This window comes from Salvelinus fontinalis, chromosome 3 (assembly GCF_029448725.1).
Source record: "Salvelinus fontinalis isolate EN_2023a chromosome 3, ASM2944872v1, whole genome shotgun sequence".
Taxonomy (NCBI): Eukaryota; Metazoa; Chordata; class Actinopteri; order Salmoniformes; family Salmonidae; genus Salvelinus; species Salvelinus fontinalis.
The window spans coordinates 5,890,444-5,912,307 of NC_074667.1; the positions used below are offsets into that span (position 1 = coordinate 5,890,444).

The window sequence follows — 21,864 nt, forward strand, 5'->3', positions numbered from 1 at the left end:
TCCAGTTTTCATAGTTACGTTGCTTTTATTTACTAACTTGTATTAGCTGATGATTTATAGCAATACATTATGGGAAAGGGTAACGTCAGCTATATTAGATGGCAAGTTAAATTCCTACCACCATGAAATTACATCGAGCCTAGTCAGTATTTAGTTTGCTTTAGTCAACGAGCCAATGTAAATGATAGTAGCTAGGCTGATAAGACTTGATACCAATTATCTGAAGCTTTAAATATAACTACAGGGTAACGCGCATTGCTGATCAGCTTAGTTTCACGGTTATAAAGCATTTGATGAGAACTCGTTAGTAACGTTAGCTGTTATTGACAGGGGTTGTCTTCTCTAAAATACAAACCATAATTTATCCATGGGTTTGGATGGAAATGCACGAAGGTTTTGTGTTCAGAATCGCAAACCAGGAACACCAGAGGCAGATTATATCATAATCTAATTAGTGGTCGAAATGGCACTGGAATGGACTGGCTCTCCTGATTCTAGCGAGCACATGTGTGTTGCAGGAACAGAGCAGCTTTTCTTGAAGTGGGAATACTTTCCATGTCATAAGTCAGTTGATTGTGTCATATTGATCTTGAAATGTAGGCTAAAGGCAGACCCCACACACCATAATATTTGAGACCTTTCATTGTTATTCCTCTGATTCCATTCCATCAAATTGCTACAATAATGTGGACTGCACTGGGCAGTGTTTGTTTATTTGTTAGACATCACTACCCCCTTTGCATACAGTAGAGGAAGGTATGAGTTGTGATTGAACTGTCGCTTTACCCCTGCTATCCGTATGCATCCTCCCTTACCAAAGTGGTGGAGTAGATCCTATAGTCCCCACCCCCCCATCTTATCTCAATCGTCAGACACCAGTGGGGCAATAATGAAATGCATAGCGAGCAGTGAGAGAGACCGGGAGTGGGGGACATGGTGGGTATATAGTATGCTTAACGTGCTTACCGGGAGGAGTGTGACCATTAATGTCAATCTGAAGGCTCTGGCTGCCAGTTGGTTAATGCGCTGCAGTTCTTAATCAGTTCGTAAAGGTGCCTCCCCTCTCCCTCCACCCTGCAACGCCTCAGCCCAGCTGACAGCACCCGAACCCTCCACCCCAGCAACCTTCCTCTCTCCCAGGATCAGGGGGACGGCCCCCCCTCCTTTGCCAACCCTGTTCACCCCCCCTGCAGGGGGCATTCAAGGGGGAGGGGATGGGAAAATTGTAAAGACGTTTTAGGGGTCTGTATGTACTCAGTGGATGTGAAAAAGGGGTGGGGGGGAAGCCAGTCGCTGGTGAAGGGGAGTTATGTCGGTTGCCATACTGTTTGGTGGCTTAGGGTTTCTGCATTCTTCGGTTCAGAACGAGTGTGCTCGCATACCTCCTTAAAATACCTTCGCTTGAAAAATGAGAAAAGACTACAATAGTACTCTTTGTCCATCTGGAGATGGCGTAACCACTATACAATTCCTTAAAATAGTCGAATTACGAATTAATCTACAAATCTTTCACAAATGTGTGTTTTTTACAAGGAGATCTTAGTCACTTTAATTTGACATCTAACGAAGATGTTTGGTGCAGTATTTCTCAAGTGTTTTTTGAGAAAATACTGCACCGAACATCGTTATGGACAACAGACACTTATTTGAAGCATCCCTACTGTTGACCGGCGATGGGGCGTAGACTTCGGCTCTGCGAACAGCTGGGGGAAAACAACTTGCTGAAAACCGAAACGAAAAAAGTCATAATATATGTATAAACTGTTTGGGATTGGAGACATGCGGACACATTACCCTCTCCAGACAACAGCAGGTGATAGGGCAATGGGGAAGGAAGGGGCAGTGTAGGGACTGACTGGGCATGTTGTATTAACATGATGAGGATGTTGGCTACTTATGACATTCCTGTAACCTACAGGTATTGTTTTGCCTTCAGTTACAATTTTTATTTATTTCATGAATAAAAGCGTTCTTTATTAAAATATTTGACTTGACAGTTTTGTTGTATTAACATGATGAGGATGTTGGCTACTTATGACATTCCTGTAACCTACAGGTATTGTTTTGCCTTCAGTTATAATTTTTATTTCATGAATAAAAGCGTTCTTTATTAAAATATTTGACTTGACAGTTTTGATGTTATAAAACAATGTAGAGCTGTGCTTAGGGAATGAAATATGCATGGAACTGGAGAGGGAGCTGTTTCATTCCCGGACTGATTACGACACGTTTGTTTTGATTAGAGTCTTGTAAAGGAGCCGAGGGATGGCTGCCTAGCAACACTACACCAAAACCCTTCCTTATCTCCTGTTCAGAAGGATCATTTGTTTGAAATTAGAGTGAAGGCTGCCTGAGGCGGATGTAAGAACACAAGCCGTTTTGGATTCTCTCCATCGACGTCCTCAACAGCCTTGCAGACAAAACATCATGAGCAGAGTAGGCAAATCCACGGGGTGTCATTTGCCTCAGTCTATCCATCCATCCACATCCCACACTGATCTCAGTCTCGCCCAGGCTGCCGCGCACCGCTGCAATACTAAGCCTGGCGATTACGAGCCTTTAAAACAAAAAACAACAACCCAGTCCTGATGGATGACATGCTCTCTCTGTGTGCCAAGGGGCCATCATGGCTGAGGCTGGTCAGTGGCTGGCGGTAGAGGGGCATCAACAGTGAAATCAACGTAATTCAATGAGGGCTTCTGCCAAACCCATTATCCTATAGCAGTGTGGTGTTCTTTATAAATCCCGGGGTAAAGCTTGGGCCAAACAGCTGTTGTCTGACTGGTGTAATGTAATCAAAATTGGAATGAATTGAAGATCTTTCAATGGGGTGGACGGTGGCGGCTAGTTTTTAGTTATTTTCCTGCCAACACTTGTCAGTTCCTACTAAGGCAGTCTTCCTTGAAAGTAAACAAAATCAATATGTCATTACTTCAAGGGGAGTCGGCCTCTCGTGTGTGTGTGTGAGGCCAGGAGAGGTTGAAAGTGGGAAATGGAAATATCCCCCCCTCCCCCAAGGGCCCCAGTGCCATAACCGTTGCTTATGTGGATGGTGTGGGTGAGGTCGATCGGCCAGGACCCATAATGTAGAATGCTGTAACTAACGATGGTGCAGCCTGCCTGTGCACGTCCGGTCCGTGTTAGAGGGGAGTGCCTGGCCTGGGTGGGGGTCGGGAGGGGGAGCCCAGGCAGGAACTGTCTGGCAGCAATCTAGGGGAATGTCCAGTCGAGGGGGGGCCGGTGGGGGCCTCCCTCTCCCGCCTCCCTGTTATGTTGGCTAATTGGAGAGACGTGAGGAGAGGCATCATAACATGTCAAGGACAGTGAGAACCTGAACTTATCGTACTGTTTGTCAGACTATTAGACAATGTAATGACAATTTACTTACGCATAAAAATTCTCTGGGATAGCCAATGCTTGTTTTGCCGTTATGTGGATAACTAAGTTATATTAGGCTACATGCTGTGGGATAAGTCACATGTGTGCTAAGGCTTTTCCAGGTCAGATTGAGACTTTGTTTATTTTGAACATACCTGCCAAAATCCCCACTCACATCTGAATAAAGGTTCAATGTAAAAAATAAAAAAAAATGTTTTTTTGAAATCAGCCCAGTGAAATGAATGACATTCATACTTGGCATAGTTTGACTGCGTAGTGTTGACAGTGCTTTATTACACATGGCAATTGAGAACTTGTTTGTGCACTTCACTTTTGAATGGAAAAATATTTCAACATTGGCTTGCATTTCAGGTTGGAGTCCATGTTTGCATTTAGCCTACATGCACGTTAGCTGTTTTTCTCAGCATCTTACAAGACTTCATAGATTTCCATGAGTTGAACACTGCACTAAATGCCAAACATTTTTTGCAATAAACTACTTATGAGGTAACTTCAGTACCTTGATAAGATGGCCTGATTGTCCTATTGCAGATTAGCTCAATTTCCCATCTATCTTATCAGCCATTTCATGAAGGCATTAGTAAGTTCAGACCCCCCCAGTCTCTCTCCTCGCAGCATCTTTCAAACATATCAGATCTGAGCTATATTATTTTTCCTCTTTCTCAGACTGTTGTGCTTTCTGCTTTTTTTTCTTTTGACAGATCCTGTCTCTCTGCTGTGGTTGGCAGCAGTGAAAGGCAGACAGTCAATGTCAGAGCAACCTTGAGGGAATGTAGTCAACTGGCTCCATTCAGGAGACCAACTGTTTGCCTTTTTCTTCTGTCGGTTTCATTTCGTTGAGTCCTCGAGGCTTTGCAATGCCTAAATAGTAGATACTGGAGTCTTCGCTTGGTGCTTTGCAGCTTGTCCTGGACTCCCATTCGTCTTGGTCCTGATAAACTTCTTGATCTGTGTAGATATCTTGATGAAGTAATAAAAACAACCTCATAACATTAACAAAAGCTGAGTTTTTAAAGGTTGCCGCAGCACTGTTGTCAACCAGCCAATGTTACACTCTATCTTGAGTTGAAGTAACATTGGCTTGCATTTCAGGTTGGAGTCTGTTTGCATTTAGCCTACATACAAGTTAGCTGTTTTTCTCAGCATCTTACAAGACGTCGTAGATTCCCATGAGTTGCACACTGCACTAAATGACAAACAGCTTTTGTATTAAACTACTTATGGGGTAACTCCCGTACCTTGATAAATCCACGATAATTGAGAATTTCAATAAACATTTCTTTACGGCTGGCCCAAGCCCCCCCGCTTCTCCTTCACCCAAATCCAGATAGCTGATGTTCTGAAAGAGCTGCAAAATCTGGATCCCTACAAATTAGCTGGGCTAGACAGTCTGGACCCTCTCTTCCGAAAATTATCTACCGCCATTGTTGCAACCCCTATTTACTAGTCTGTTCAACCTCTTTCGTATTGTCTGAGATTCCTGAAGATTGGAAAGCGGGCGCGATCATCCCACTCTTCAAAGGGGGAGACACTCTAGACCCAAACTGTTGCAGACCTATATCCATCCTGCCCTGCCCTTCTAAAGTCTTCGAAAGCCAAGTGAACAAACAGAACAAACGAATCCCACCGTACCTTCTCTGCTATGCAATCTCGTTTCTGAGCTGGTGCACCTCAGCCACACTCAAGGTCCTAAACGATATCATAACCACCATCGATAAAAGACAGTACTGTGCAGCCGTCTTCATCGACCTGGCCAAGGCTTTTGGCTCTGTCAATCACGGTATTCTTATCGGCAGACTCAACAGCCTTGATTTCTCTAATGACTGCCTCGCTTGGTTCACTAATTACTTCTCAGAGTTCAGTGTGCCAAATCAGAGGGCGTGTTGTCCGGACCTCTGGCAGTCTATGGGGGTGCCACAGGATTCAATTCTCGGGCCGACTCTTTTCTCTGTGTACATCATTGTCATTTACATTGATGACATTTACAAAATAGCCTCCAACACTCTACTCAGACTGCATCCAATATATCACAGTGCCATCCGTTTTGTCACCAAAGCCCCATATACTACCCACCACTGCGACCTATACATTTACATTTACATTTACGGCATTTAGCAGACGCTCTTATCCAGAGCGACTTACAAATTGGACAAATCAGTTAAGAACAATTCTTATTTACAATGACGGCCTAGGAACAGTGGGTTAACTGCCTTGTTCAGGGGCAGAACGACAGATTTGTACCTTGTCAGCTCGGGGATTTGAACTTGCAACCTTTCAGTTACTAGACCAACGCTCTAACCACTAGGCTACCCTGCCGCTCTATGCTCTCGTTGGCTGGTCCTCGCTACATATTTGTCGCCAAACACACTGGTTCTAGGTCATCTATAAGTCTTTGCTAGGTAAAGCTCCGCCATATCTCAGCTCAATGGTCACCATAGCAACACCCACTCGTAGCACGTGCTCCAGCAGGTATATTTCACTGGTCATCCCCAAAGCCAACACCCCCTTTTGCCGCCTTTCCTTCCAGTTCCTTCCAAGCGTCAGCTGTCAGAGCAGTTTACCGATCGCTGCAGCTGTACACAGCCCATCTGTAAATAGCCCATCCATCCAACCAACTACCAACCTCATCCCCGTATTTGTTTTGTTTTTCTGCTCTTTTGCACACCAGTATTTCTACTTGCGCGTCCTCATCTGCACATATATCACTCCAGTGTAAATTGCTAAATTGAAATTACTTTGCCCCTATTGGCCTATTTATTGCCTAACCTCCTTACTTAATTTGCTCACACTGTACACAGATTTTCCATTGTATTATTGACTCTACGTTTGTTTATCCCATGTGTAACTCTGTTGCTTTTGCCGCACTACTTTGCTTTATCTTGGCCAGGTCGCAGTTGTAAATGAGAACATGTTCTCAGCTGGCCTACCTGGTTAAATAAAGGTGAGAAAAAAAAAAGTAGAATGACTGTCTCACAAATGAAGGCCACAGAAGAGGTGAGAGAAAAGTGGCTATGTGGCTTGTCAACCCAGCTAAAGTACAGGTTATCAGAGTACAGTGCTCTACTAAGAGCTTTTCTCAATTACCGTTATGGTCATGTAACTCTTCTCAGCCTTAGAAAAAAGTACTAGGGTACTTTTCCTTATTGTCGGGTTCATAGTCCACAATCGACATTTCTCTGGCAGCTTAGGCTGCTTTTAGACAGGCAGCCCAATTCTGATCTTTTTTTCTCTCCTTTTGACCAATCAGATCAGCTCTGAAAAAGATCCCATGTGAAAAGACTAATTAGTGGGGGGAAATATCAGATTTGGTCTGCCTGTCTAAACGCAGCCATTGACAGCCTTGTCCTTTAGGCTCCCGAGTGGCGCAGCGGTCTAAGGCAGTGCTCGAGGCGTCACTACATACCCTGGTTCGATCCCGTGACTGGCCCGGCGTCGTCCGAGGTTAGGGGAGGATTTGGCCGGGGTAGGCTGTCATTGTAAATAAGAATTTATTCTTAACTGACTTGTCTCGTTAAATAAATAAAAGTATAGAAACTGACAGACTCTCCGTGCCTTCTCTATACACTGCAATATGCTCAATAGTCGAGAGCCTTTGGCACAACAGAAGCTTTTTATCAACTTGAAGTTTGATTTCTTTACCTAATGAACTGCCAGAACAAAAGTTCCCTGTCGACTTGGTGAGGAAGCAGCTATGGACGACATTGACGTCTAATAATTTCTAAAAGAAAACTTCAAAGGAGTTTTATTCTTAGCTTTCATTGGGCTCTCGCCGCCAGCAACCAAGAGCATGAAAACCGCCCCCCTCTTTTCCATTCATTGAGTCAGCCCAGCAGCATAGTTGAGATGGCTGTTGTTCCCACTCATAAGAGCAGGCGGCATATTTCCACATGCTGATCTCCACCTGGCTTTAAAGCAGCAGTGCACTGGTGACTGGAATGAGCAGAATGCTCCAAAACTGAGACTGACACACTGTTTTTATTACTTCAGTTGGGGAATTTACAGGCGTGTTTTCCTGTCCATCAGCATTAAAGCGGCAATGAGCAATTGAAACGATAACAAAGCCAACTCCCCACCACTGTTTCGGTAAAAAGCTGAGGGATGGGGCTGGAGAAATGTAACCACCCTCAAATTCATAGACCGGGCTATGGATGCAAGTACTGACCATCCATGATTTAAAAATGTATATTTCTGTGCATGTTTTGAAGCTAAATAGTGTTTACATTTACTTTGTTTACGAACATTGGATTAAAACAAGCCTATTTTTGATTCTGATGTGGTACGGGAGTTAAACTAAAAGCGCATGAGACATTTATAAGTTATTTTTTCCACAGTCAATGGGTACATATCATTCATTTATAAATCCAAAAATGTATGTATTAACTGCTGACTGATCCTTTAAAACTGAACTAGACTAAGGCTATTGCCAGAGCTTGCCAAAAGCAGTGCACTTTATATGGAAAAGGGTGCCATTTTGGACACAGCCTAAGATTACACTAGTCTCCTCAGTCTTTAATGGTGGCTGTGGGATTATTACTCTCCAGCCAGGTTGTTGGTAGCCGTCCTGGATAATGGCCGTGTGAAAGGACTCAGGAGAGCTGTGGCTTTCCTAATGCCTGGCTGCAGGAAAGCAAAAGGAAGGGGGATGGAGACTGTGGTGGCTTCACCCCCCTCTCTTCCCTTCCTCATCCTCCATGGCTTTGCTCCGTCGTTCGTTCGTACAGTGGCAGTGTTAGCCGGAAGGGCTCCAGAACACGCAGCAGCACTGTTTGCCTTGCGGCCATCACGGCAACCTTGTTTCTGTGTCAGGGACGTCTAGTTCTGCTCTGCACACTGCCCGAGCCTGACTGTCTCTCTCTTTCTCTCTCCCCCCTGCTATAGCCCCCTCTTCTCCTCTGGCTCTCCTCGCTTGCTCACCCAAGGTGCATGGATATTATTAAGCTTCTCTTTTCTCCATATCTCTCTCTCTCGCCTTCCTCTATCCTGCTGCGTTTTTTCCTCTGCTCCCCAGTGAGCTTTCTCTCTTCCCTCTCCCTTCACAGATGCTCTCCCCCCTCTCTCTCGTCTCTTCTTGCCCTATCTCCCTCTCCCGACGGCTGTCGTTCTTAATTGGTGTTGCTCTGCCTCTCTTTTCATCCTCTGGTTTTCCTCTCTTCCTCCCCGGTGTGAGCAGCAGCTCCAGCATCTCTCTGTGAACACATCTGACTCCCTGTGCCGCTGTGCATCTCACACACACACACACACACACACACACCAGTTAGTCCCTCTTAACAAGCGCTGCTATTTTTGTGTAGCAGGATCCTCACAGACCATAAAAGTCTTTCCTCCCTGTTATGCTTTCTGTCTGCTTTGATTCTGGTCATGCAGAGTTTATATACAGCTCACAGATGGAAGGAAACCTTTGCAATGCCTTTGAATGCTCAACACTGCTACTATTTTTATCCATAAACAATTGTTAGAAGTGTGCTATAAAGTGGCTAAGCAAATCAATCTATATGTACAAAGGGTGTGTAATCCAAAAACATGGGGAAAGGCGATATAAACTCAGCAGAAGAAGAAATGTCCTCTCACTGTTAACTGCGTTTATTTTCAGCAAACTTAACGTGTAAATATTTGTATGAACATCAGATTCAACAACAGACGTTGTTACACGTGGTCTGCCACTGCGAGGATGATCAGCTCTCCATCCTGTCTCCCTGTAGCGCTGTCTTAGGTGTCTCACAGTACGGACGTTGCAATTCATTGCCCTGGCCACATCTGCAGTCCTCATGCCTCATTGCAGCATGCCTAAGGCACGTTCACACAGATGAGCAGGGACCCTGGGCATCTTTCTTTTGGTGTTTTTCAGAGTCAGTAGAAAGGCCTCTTTAGTGTCCTAAGTTTTCATAACTGACCTTAATTGCCTACCATCTGTAAGCTGTTAATGTCTGACGACCGTTCCACAGGTGCATGTTCATGAATTATTGATGGTTCATTGAACAAGCATGGGAAACAGTGTTTAAACCCTTTACAATGAAGATCTGTGAAGTTATTTGGGTTTTTGCAAATTATCTTTGAAAGACAGGGTCCTGAAAAGGGCCGTTTCTTTTTTTGCTGAGTTTACATGCATCTAGGCTATAGGTCTTCCACAGTATATAACACAGGCATATGACACTGTATAGGCCTATTAGACTGGAGTGCCAACCAGGTTCAGAGAGCACTGCTTCACTTGAGTGTGTCAGCTAGTCTCTCTCTGTGTGGAGTGCCTCTGCCAAGCAGGTGTAACTTGATCCCCAGCCAACCCAACGTGTCAGCCTGACTCTGGGGGTGACGGTGTCAGCAGTTCAGTAGGGACACAAGGGCACAGTCACACTGCCCTTGTCATTTCCCTAAACTGGTGCCCTCTCTGTATCGCTATATTGCTTGCTTCCTCTCTCTTTCTCTCTCGTTCTGTCATGGGACAACTATGCTATTTGACGAACTTTACTGTACATTTCTCTCTTTCGCGCTTTTCATTCTCTCATCCCCTTTTGCTTTTCTCCTTTTCTTCCCCTCTCCTCTCACCTGGCTTCCTTGAGGGTAATTAGAAGTGAGAAGCAGGGCACCATGCTCACCACCACCCCTTGCGAGTCTGTGCTCTCTGGAGGGAACTCCTGTGAGGAGGAACTCCTGGAGCAGACAGAGCGGTTGCTTCAGTGTCGTAGCTGGATGCAGTACTGTCTCTTGTCTTAGTCGGCACAATTATGCTGCTTTTTTGGCTCTTTTCGGAGTAGGCCCAGCTGCTAGTTAAGTCTTCAAATTGTACTGTGCTTTCTAGGATTTAGATTGAATGGCAACTACTTTGGGTTTAGTGTGAGACAGTAACAACATTAACCTGTCTAGGATCAGCGTGGCGCTAGCGGCACACCCCCCCCCCCCCACTGAAAAACCAGTGCCGCGAAATTCAAAAAAAATATATTTTTAAAATATTTAACTTTCACACATTAAAGTCCAATACAGCTAATGAAAGACACAGATCTTGTGAATCCAGTCAACATTTCCGATTTTTAAAATGTTTTACAGGGAAGACACAATATGTAAAGATGTACATCTATTACCTAAAAACACATTAGCATAATCCACCATCTTTTATTTGTTCACCAACACCAGTAGCCATCACCAATTCGGCTAAACTAAGATATTTATAGCCCCTAACCAACAAAAAAACTCATTAGATGACAGTCTGATAACATATTTATGGTATGGGATAGGTTTTGTTAGAAAAAAGTGCATATTTCAGGTAGATGGCATAGTTTACAATTGCACCCACCATCACAAATGGACTAGAATAATTACAATGAGCAACGTGTTTACCTAACTACTAATCATCAAACATTTCGTAAAAATACACAGCATACACGAATCGAAAGACACAGATCCTGTGAATACAGACAATATTTCAGATTTTCTATGTGTCTTACAGCGAAAACACAATAAATCGTTATATTAGCTTAGCACATAGCAATTAGCAGCCCAGCATTGATTCTAGCCAAAGTGAGCGATAAAAGTCAACATCGCCAAAAGATATTAATTTTTTCACTAACCTTCTCAGAATTCTTCCGATGACACTCCTGTAACATCACATTACAACATGCATATACAGTTTGATCGAAAATGTTTATATTTAGCCACCAAAATCATGGTTAGACAATGTGAAATGTAACTCAGCTGGTCAGAATTTGTCCTTGCGCCACTTAGACAGTGATCTACTCTTATACATAAATACTCATAAACGTGACTAAAAAATATAGGGTGGACAGGGATTGATAGACAATTTAATTCTTAATACAATTGCGTTATTACATTTTTTAATTTATCCTTTTCAATACAGTTTGCGCCAAGCGAAGCTACGTCAAAAAACATGGCGTCCTAAGCCACTAAAATGTTTCGACAGAAACACGATTTATCATAATAAAAATGTCCTACCTTGAGCTGTTCTTCCATCAGTATCTTGGGCAAAGGATCCTTTCTTGGGAGAAATCGTCTTTTGGTGGAAAGCTGTCCTCTTGCCATGTGGAAATGTCAACTACGTTCGGGATGAACTGAAAAGCGTGCCCAACTTTTCACATCGTTGCAAAAATAAATGTCCCAAAATCGCACTAAACGGATATAAATTGCTATAAAACGCTTTAAATTAACTACTTTATGATGTTTGTAACTCCTATAACGAGTGAAAAGATGACCGGAGAAATATAACAGGCTAAACTAACGCTTGGAACAGGAGAGGGTCGGTGTCTTCCACGCGCGTTACGCAGCAAGAAAAGACTTGCTAGCTAAAGGTTTTTTTCATTTGTAGGGCCTGTGAACGAGCAATCGACCCCGTTGGAATCGTCATCACGTAAAGGCATCCAGGGGAAGACGTAAGAAGTGTCCGTATAGTCATAGCAACGACAGTGCCCTTTTAACTGACTTCAGAAAAGTGGCCAACATTTCTCAAATCTGACTCCATGTCAGGGAAATTGCTGTAGAATGGGCTCTGTTCCACTTAGAGACAAAATTTCAACTCCTATAGAAACTATAGACTGTTTTCTATCCAATAATAATAATAATATGCATATTGTACGATCAAGGATTTTGTGGGAAGCCGGTAAAAAAATTAGCCACATTAGCATAAATAGTCTAAACAGCGCCCCCATCCCCAACAGGTTAAGACTCTGTTCGGGACAGAGCACTGGCACTGTGCTGTCATGTTAAATGTCTGGCTCAGACCAGACGAGTAGAACATTGACTTGAATGGGGATGACCGTTTACATTGAATCTATTTCTATGAAGGGCAGCAGGGCACATTCAGCACAATAACAATAAATTATTTCCCAAGGGAGATAAACGAACGTCGTAAGAGACTGTATCCGGTACGAAGGCAACAAAGGGAGAAGGGTAAGCGTGCCTTTCTCATTGTGGACAAACTCTTTGTAGATGGACAGCTATTTCGAGACAGCTCCATAACACCATGGCTGTACTAAATTCTACAGTATCTCAATTTCAGATTACCAAAAAAAGAAAGTATGGGAACGGTAAAAATATCTCAACATCATGAAGTGGATATGAACACACGTACTTAATTACATGCTCGCTTACACATACGGACTTATACATACACACACACACGATCTCGCTCTCTTCACTCTCTCTTTCTCTTCTCTCCCTCTCTGTTGTCAAACTGTTTAATAATTTAATGTGTTTTATTGTTGGTCTTTTCTGCAGTTGTCTACAAGTTTATATAAGCTCACAACATTTGTACTGTAGTGAAGCCGTCTCTAGAGTAATGCAAAGTCTCTTTCATGACCATGTGACACGTCAATTGCTATGGAAATGCTGGGATGTGTTTTTCAATGATGTTAAAGGTAATTATGATGTAATTATGACGGCGATACGATATGGATTACAATTATCATGAATATTAAGGATATACGCACTACATGTTACACACACAGACACTCAACCATGCAAATTGGTGGAGTTATTTTTTTATTTGGACATCACACATTATAGTCTTATTCTTATACAGACATCGTACACACTCACTAAATCACATCCAATATCATACACATCAACCGACTCAGATTTACTACACACATAATATCTTGTAATATATATTGTAACAAACAAATCTTAATTTTATAACAACTGGGGCCTTGGCTCAGGGAATAAAACGAATATTGCTTGAACCTATTTCTTGAATTCTAAATATCAGACATTTGAAAGCTTTAGTTTTGACCATCATAATACCTCTGATGGCAGTAACTTTACAAGCACTAATTATGGTCAATTTAGACTAAGAATAGTATCTAGTTATGGTAAGGGGTGAAATAAGTATAGCCAGTTATAATTATAACGGTTTAGCAGATTATAAAAAAATCTGTCTTTACATGGCTAAAAGAAAAGGAATATAACATATACTGTTTACAGGAAACTCACTCTACATCCTTAGATGAAGTTGCGTGGGAAAAGGAATGGGGTGGTGAAATAATTCTCTTTCATGGACAGAGGAACTCAAAAGGTGTGGTGATATTAACGAACAAAAATTTCGATCTGAATGTGCAAATAGTCAGGAATGATTCGCTCTCCTTCCGTGGCCTCCAACTGCTCTTAAATGCAAGTAAAACTAAATGCATGCTCTTCAACCGTTCGCTGCCCGCCCGTCCAGCATCACTACTCTGGATGGTTCTGACTTAGAATATGTATACAACTACAAATACCTAGGTGTCTGGTTAGACTGTAAACTCTCCTTCCAGACTCACATTAAACATCTCCAATCCAAAATTAAATCTAGAATCGGCTTCCTATTTCGCAACAAAGCATCCTTCGCTCATGCTGCCAAACATACCCTCATAAAACTGACTATCCTACCGATCCACGACTTCGGCGATGTCATTTACAAAATATCCTCCAACACTCCACTCAACAAATTGGATGCAATCTATCACAGTGCCATCCGTTTTGTCACCAAAGCCCCATATACTACCCACCACTGCGACCTGTATGCTCTCGTTGGCTGGCCCTCGCTTCATACTCGTCGCCAAACCCACTGGCTCCAGGTCATCTACAAGTCTCTGCTAGGTAAAGCCCCGCCTTATCTAAGCTCACTGGTCAACATAGCAACACCCACCCGTAGCACGCGCTCCAGCAGGTTTATCTCACTGGTCACCCCCAAGCCAATTCTTTCTTTGGCCGCCTCTCCTTCCAGTTCTCTGCTACCCATGATTGGAACGAACTGCAAAAATCTCTGAAGCTGGAGACTCTTTCCTCCCTCACTAGCTTTAAGCACCAGCTGTCAGAGCAGCTCACAGATCACTGCACTTGTACATAGCTCATCTGTAAATAGCCCATCCAATCTACCTCATCCCCATACTGTATTTATTTATCTTGCTCTTTTGCACCTCAGTATCTCTACTTGCACATTCATCTTCTGCACACCCTACCATTGCAGTGTTTAATTGCTATATTGTAATTACTTCGCCACCATGGCCTATTTATTGCCTTACCCCTCTTATCCTACCTGATTTGCACATGCTGTTTATAGATTTTTCTACTGTATTATTGACTGTTTGTTTATTCCATGTGTAACTCTTTTGTTGTATGTGTCAAACTGCTTTGCTTTATCTTGGCCAGGTCGCAGTTGCAAATGAGAACTCATTCTCAACTAGCCTACCTGGTGAAATAAAAAATAAATAAATAAAAAAGGAAGGTGAACCTTTTAAATATGAAAGTGAACGAAAAAGTGATTTGGCTCATTCTATATGGTCCAAATCAGGATGAGCCATACTTCTTCGAAAACATTCAAATTTTTTGAACTTACAGCCAACAAATGATCAAATCATTATGGTAGGAGACTAGAACATAGTTAAGTACCTCAATGGACCGTGATGGTAATCACTCTACAAACTATCATCACCGTGCCCTTAAGGAAATCACAAATATTATGGACACATTAGAAATAGTGGATCTTTGGAGACAAAAAATCCCCGACCTAGTGAGATATACATAGACTAGTCGTTTTGACAACATTCTTGTCTCTTTCTCTCTTGCATCAAAGGTTAAAGTTTTAATAGGATACAGAATGCGATTGGATCATCATTTAATTGGCATTCACAAAAGTCCTATAGAGTTTCCACGTGGACTGAGATTGTAAATTTAATCAAAGTTTACTGGAGGACAACTTATTTTTAACTAAGACAAAATAATTTTTAGCTGAATTTTTCCAGTATAATATACGTTCAGCAAATCCCCTTATTGTTTGGGATTACCTTTTAAATGTACCTTCAGGGGTCAGTCAATATCAATAATAAAAAAGCAGTTCCTGGCTAAAGAGACAAGACTAACAAGGGAAATCCCTGAACTAATAGTACGTGTAGATAGCAATACAAATGATACTTCAGAGATATACAAAATAAGTAAGAGGAAAAAGAACTTGAACTTATTCAAGAACAATCTAATGTAATCTATTACAAAAATAAAGCAAACTGGATGGTATATGGAGAAAAAATCACAAAATTCTTCCTGAATCTCCAATACAGGAACGCTAACAAAAATAATTAGCAGAAACTCGTTACTGAAGACGACGTCATCTATGATTCTCCTAATTATATTTTAAAAGGAAGCTAATTATTTTAGGCAGATGTTCTCTTTCCGTCTCATCCTCTCCCACTGAATGAAGATTACGGTAAGTAATTCTTTCCAAATAATATACAATTAAAAAATTTAACAAATGTACAGAAAGATCAGTGCGAAGGCCAAATTACAGAGGAATAACTTTTTGAGGCTGTTAAATCCTTTCAGTCTGGAAATACCCCAGGGCTTGATGGCATACCGGTAGAGGTATACGAGGTGTTTTTTGATATACGAAAGTCCATTGTTAGATTGTTTTAACTACTCCTATAGAAATGGAGGCCCCTTACACTTCAATGTTGTGATGCAAAAATACTAGCGAAATGTATACAGCTCAGAATTTAAAGGGTTTTAGCAGGTATTGTTCCTCATCAGACAGATTTTTTTACATGGAAGATACATTGGAGATAATATACGACAACTACTAGAAATAATAGAACATCATGAAACCTCTAAAAAGCCAGGCCTGGTATTTATAGCAGATTTTGAAAAGGCATTTGATAAAGTAAGACTATTTTATTTATAAGTGCCGAAAATCTTCAATTTCGGTAATTCTCTTTATAAAATGGGGTAAAATAATGTATAGCAACCCCAGGTGTAAAATAGTAAACGGCTACTTCTCGGAGTTTTGAATTGTCAGGAGGGGTTGGGTGCCCGCTGTTACCATATCTATTCGTTATGGCCATCGAAATGCTAGCTATTAAAATCAGATCCAATAACAACATTAGAGGATTAGAAATCCAAGGCTTAAAAACAAAGGTGTCCATGTATGCTGATGACTCAAGTTTTTTATTAAGTCCCCAAGCTAGATAGATCCCTGCAGTGTCTCATTGAAGATCTAGATAACTTTTCTGTGCTCTCTGTACTAAAACCTAAATATGATAAGTGTACAATTATGTATTGGATCCTTAAATACAACTTTTACATTACCCTGCAGTTTACCTAGAAAATGGGCTGATGAAGTAGACATACTCGGTATTCACATCACAAAATATATAAATAAGCTCTCCACTTTGAATTTCAATAGAAAACTTGTAAAAATAGACAAGATCCTGCAACCATGGAGTGGTAAATACCTGTCTATTTATGGAAAAATTGCCCTGATTAACTCCTTAGTCATATCTGTTTACTCACTTATGGCGCTGCCTAATCCTGATTCGTTTTTCAAATGATATGAGCAAAAAATATTTTTGCTTTATCTGGGACACTAAACCAGACATTTACATTACATTTACATTTAAGTCATTTAGCAGACGCTCTTATCCAGAGCGACTTACAAATTGGTGCATTCACCTTATGACATCCAGTGGAACAGCCACTTTACAATAGTGCATCAGATCTTTTAAGGGAGGGGGGGGGGGGGGGGGGGCAGAAGGATTGCTTTATCCTAGGTATTCCTTGAAGAGGTGGGGTTTCAGGTGTCTCCGGAAGGTGGTGATTGACTCCGCTGTCCTGGCGTCGTGAGGGAGTTTGTTCCACCATTGGGGGGCCAGAGCAGCGAACAGTTTTGACTGGGCTGAGCGGGAACTGTACTTCCTCAGTGGTAGGGAGGCGAGCAGGCCAGAGGTGGATGAACGCAGTGCCCTTGTTTGGGTGTAGGGCCTGATCAGAGCCTGAAGGTACTGAGGTGCCGTTCCCCTCACAGCTCCGTAGGCAAGCACCATGGTCTTGTAGCGGATGCGAGCTTCAACTGGAAGCCAGTGGAGAGAGCGGAGGAGCGGGGTGACGTGAGAGAACTTGGGAAGGTTGAACACCAGACGGGCTGCGGCGTTCTGGATGAGTTGTAGGGGTTTAATGGCACAGGCAGGGAGCCCAGCCAGCAGCGAGTTGCAGTAATCCAGACGGGAGATGACAAGTGCCTGGATTAGGACCTGCGCCGCTTCCTGTGTGAGGCAGGGTCGTACTCTGCGGATGTTGTAGAGCATGAACCTACAGGAACGGGCCACCGCCTTGATGTTGGTGGAGAACGACAGGGTGTTGTCCAGGATCACGCCAAGGTTCTTAGCGCTCTGGGAGGAGGACACAATGGAGTTGTCGACCGTGATGGCGAGATCATGGAACGGACAGTCCTTCCCCGGGAGGAAGAGCAGCTCCGTCTTGCCGAGGTTCAGCTTGAGGTGGTGATCCGTCATCCACACTGATATGTCTGCCAGACATGCAGAGATGCGATTCGCCACCTGGTCATCAGAAGGGGGAAAGGAGAAGATTAATTGTGTGTCGTCTGCATAGCAATGATAGGAGAGACCATGTGAGGTTATGACAGAGCCAAGTGACTTGGTGTATAGCGAGAATAGGAGAGGGCCTAGAACAGAGCCCTGGGGGACACCAGTGGTGAGAGCGCGTGGTGAGGAGACAGATTCTCGCCACGCCACCTGGTAGGAGCGACCTGTCAGGTAGGACGCAATCCAAGCGTGGGCCGTGCCGGAGATGCCCAACTCGGAGAGGGTGGAGAGGAGGATCTGATGGTTCACAGTATCGAAGGCAGCCGATAGGTCTAGAAGGATGAGAGCAGAGGAGAGAGAGTTAGCTTTAGCAGTGCGGAGCGCCTCCGTGATACAGAGAAGAGCAGTCTCAGTTGAGTGACTAGTCTTGAAACCTGACTGATTTGGATCAAGAAGGTCATTCTGAGAGAGATAGCAGGAGAGCTGGCCAAGGACGGCACGTTCAAGAGTTTTGGAGAGAAAAGAAAGAAGGGATACTGGTCTGTAGTTGTTGACATCGGAGGGATCGAGTGTAGGTTTTTTCAGAAGGGGTGCAACTCTCGCTCTCTTGAAGACGGAAGGGACGTAGCCAGCGGTCAAGGATGAGTTGATGAGCGAGGTGAGGTAAGGTAGAAGGTCTCCGGAAATGGTCTGGAGAAGAGAGGAGGGGATAGGGTCAAGCGGGCAGGTTGTTGGGCGGCCGGCCGTCACAAGACGCGAGATTTCATCTGGAGAGAGAGGGGAGAAAGAGGTCAAAGCACAGGGTTGGGCAGTGTGAGCAGAACCAGCGGTGTCGTTTGACTTAGCGAACGAGGATCGGATGTCGTCGACCTTCTTTTCAAAATGGTTGACGAAGTCGTCTGCAGAGAGGGAGGAGGGGGGGGGGGAGGGGGAGGAGGATTCAGGAGGGAGGAGAAGGTGGCAAAGAGCTTCCTAGGGTTAGAGGCAGATGCTTGGAATTTAGAGTGGTAGAAAGTGGCTTTAGCAGCAGAGACAGAAGAGGAAAATGTAGAGAGGAGGGAGTGAAAGGATGCCAGGTCCGCAGGGAGGCGAGTTTTCCTCCATTTCCGCTCGGCTGCCCGGAGCCCTGTTCTGTGAGCTCGCAATGAGTCGTCGAGCCACGGAGCGGGAGGGGAGGACCGAGCCGGCCTGGAGGATAGGGGACATAGAGAGTCAAAGGATGCAGAAAGGGAGGAGAGGAGGGTTGAGGAGGCAGAATCAGGAGATAGGTTGGAGAAGGTTTGGGCAGAGGGAAGAGATGATAGGATGGAAGAGGAGAGAGTAGCGGGGGAGAGAGAGCGGAGGTTGGGACGGCGCGATACCATCCGAGTAGGGGCAGTGTGGGAAGTGTTGGATGAGAGCGAGAGGGAGAAGGATACAAGGTAGTGGTCGGAGACTTGGAGGGGAGTTGCAATGAGGTTAGTGGAAGAACAGCATCTAGTAAAGATGAGGTCAAGCGTATTGCCTGCCTTGTGAGTAGGGGGGGAAGGTGAGAGGGTGAGGTCAAAAGAGGAGAGGAGTGGAAAGAAGGAGGCAGAGAGGAATGAGTCAAAGGTAGACATGGGGAGGTTAAAGTCACCCAGAACTGTGAGAGGTGAGCCGTCCTCAGGAAAGGAGCTTATCAAGGCATCAAGCTCATTGATGAACTCTCCAAGGGAACCTGGAGGGCGATAAATGATAAGGATGTTAAGCTTGAAAGGGCTGGTAACTGTGACAGCATGGAATTCAAAGGAGGCGATAGACAGATGGGTAAGGGGAGAAAGAGAGAATGACCACTTGGGAGAGATGAGGATCCCGGTGCCACCACCCCGCTGACCAGAAGGTCTCGGGGTGTGCGAGAACACGTGGGCAGACGAAGAGAGAGCAGTAGGAGTAGCAGTGTTATCTGTGGTGAGCCATGTTTCCGTCAGTGCCAGGAAGTCGAGGGACTGGAGGGACGCATAGGCTGAGATGAGCTCTGCCTTGTTGGCCGCAGATCGGCAGTTCCAGAGGCTACCGGAGACCTGGAACTCCACGTGGGTCGTGCGGGCTGGGACCACCAGGTTAGGGTGGGCGCGGCCACGCGGTGCGAAGCGTTTGTATGGTCTGTGCAGAGAGGAGAGAACAGGGATAGACAGACACATGGTTGACAGGCTACAGAAGAGGCTACGCTAATGCAAAGGAGATTAGAATGACAAGTGGGCTACACGTCTCGAATGTTCAGAAAGTTAAGCTTACGTTGCAAAAAATAAGAATAAAATACAAGATCTTATTGACTAAAATGATATAGTACTGCTGGCTGGTGAAGTAGCCTGGCTAGCAGTGGCTACGTTGTTGAAAGTGAAGCTGGCTAGGTAACCTCGACAATTTCACTAAATTTCTCTAAACTACACAATTATCATGGATACAAGGACAGGAAAGACAACTAGCTAACACTACGCTAATCAAGTCGTTCCTATTGTAATGTAAGTTTCTACAGTGCTGCTATTCGGTAGAAGTTGGCTAGCTAGCAGTGTTGGCTAGGTAGGAGGACGGCAGCGCGGGAGGCGAAAAATAGCTGGCTAGCTAACCGATAATTACTCAAAGCTACACAATTATCTTAGATAGAAAGATAGCAAAGAAAACTATGTAGCTAGCTAACACTACACAAGTCAAGTCGTTCCGTTGTAATGTAATCGTTTCTACAGTGCTGCTAATCGGTGGCTAGCTGGCTAGCTAGCAGGGTTGACTACGTTACGTTAGGGCGAGAATACCTGGCTAGCGAACCTCAGCGAACCTTGATAACTACACAATTATCACCGATACAAAGACGGCTATGTAGCCAGCTAAGTAGCTAGCTAAGATCGAACAAATACAAATCAAAGATAGCAAAGACAACTGTGTAGTCAGCCAACACTACACTGATCAAGTCGTTCCGTTGTAATGCACTCGTTTCTACAATGCTGCTATTCGGTGGCAAGCTGGCTAGCTAGCAGTGTTTGGCTACGTTGCGTTATGTTAGGGCGAAAATAGCTGGCTGGCGAACCTCAATAACTACACAATTATGTTTGATGCAAAGACGGCTATGTAGCTAGCTAAGATCAAACAAATCAAACCGTTGTACTGTAGTGAAAATGAAAATCAGACCGTTGTACTATAATGAAAAGTTTATACTACTATTCGGTAGACGGTGGACGTTTGCTAGCTACTGGGCAGATAGCAGTGTGGACTACGATAGACGACGGAATACGATAATTACGCAATTATCTTTTATACACAGACGGCTAAGTAGCTAGCTAAGAAGAAATTGCTAAGGTTAGACAAATTAAACCGTTGTACTATAATGAAATGTAATGAAAATGAAATGAAAATTTATACTACCTGCAGAGCGAATGCAAATGCGACCGCTCGCTCCAAACCGGAGCAATAAAACGTGCCTATCTATATTATGAATATGAATTGGGTGGGTTGAGATTATTAAATATAAAAGCACTAAACCTCTCTAAAAGCTTCACTTATTCAAACGTTTTACTTGAACCCTAAATGGTTCTCAAGTAGATTACCAAGAAAAGCTCATCCATTGTTTAAAAATTGCCTTTTTGCCTTTGTGCAGATTGCCATGTCTCATTTTCAATTCATTGAAAATTATACTTTTTTCAAAGTATCTCTCTTTTTCAAACAAGCATTGCAGAGCTGGCTTCGATTTCATCACCCTGTAAAGATATATTATGGCTGAACTCAAATGTGCTGGTTGATAAAATACCAGTATTTATGGGAAAGATGTTTGAAAAGGGTATTTTCTTATTAAATTATATTGATAAATTTGGAATTGGTAGAGTTATGTCCTTCTTGGAGTAATCAGAATTGTACGGAAAGGTCTGCTCAATCCAAGAGTACAACCAATTGATTACAGCATTACCCCAAAAATGGAGGAGGCAGGTGGCAACGGGAGGAGTTAGGGAACTGGTCTGTCTGCCCAATATAAAGGATCTAAACTGGAGGAGGAATAAAAATGGCATAAATAGGAAATTATACCAGTTTGATTTGAGGACCAGGACGTTGACAACTGTGCCAGATATATTGCAAAATATTTGGGAAGAGATTTTTGATGTACCGATTCCATGGTAGAGTGTGTATGAGTTGATATATAAAACAACGCAAGATTCAAGACTTCGTGCTTTTC

The 21,864-nt window shown here is 43.5% G+C and overlaps 1 protein-coding gene across 3 annotated transcripts in view; it reads left to right on the forward strand.

Annotated features, from left to right (window-relative positions):
• The window catches only part of LOC129836567 (trinucleotide repeat-containing gene 6C protein-like), a 187,583-nt gene that overhangs the window by 107,884 nt on the left and 57,835 nt on the right, over window positions 1–21,864 (forward strand). The gene's annotated exons all lie outside the window — the stretch shown is intronic.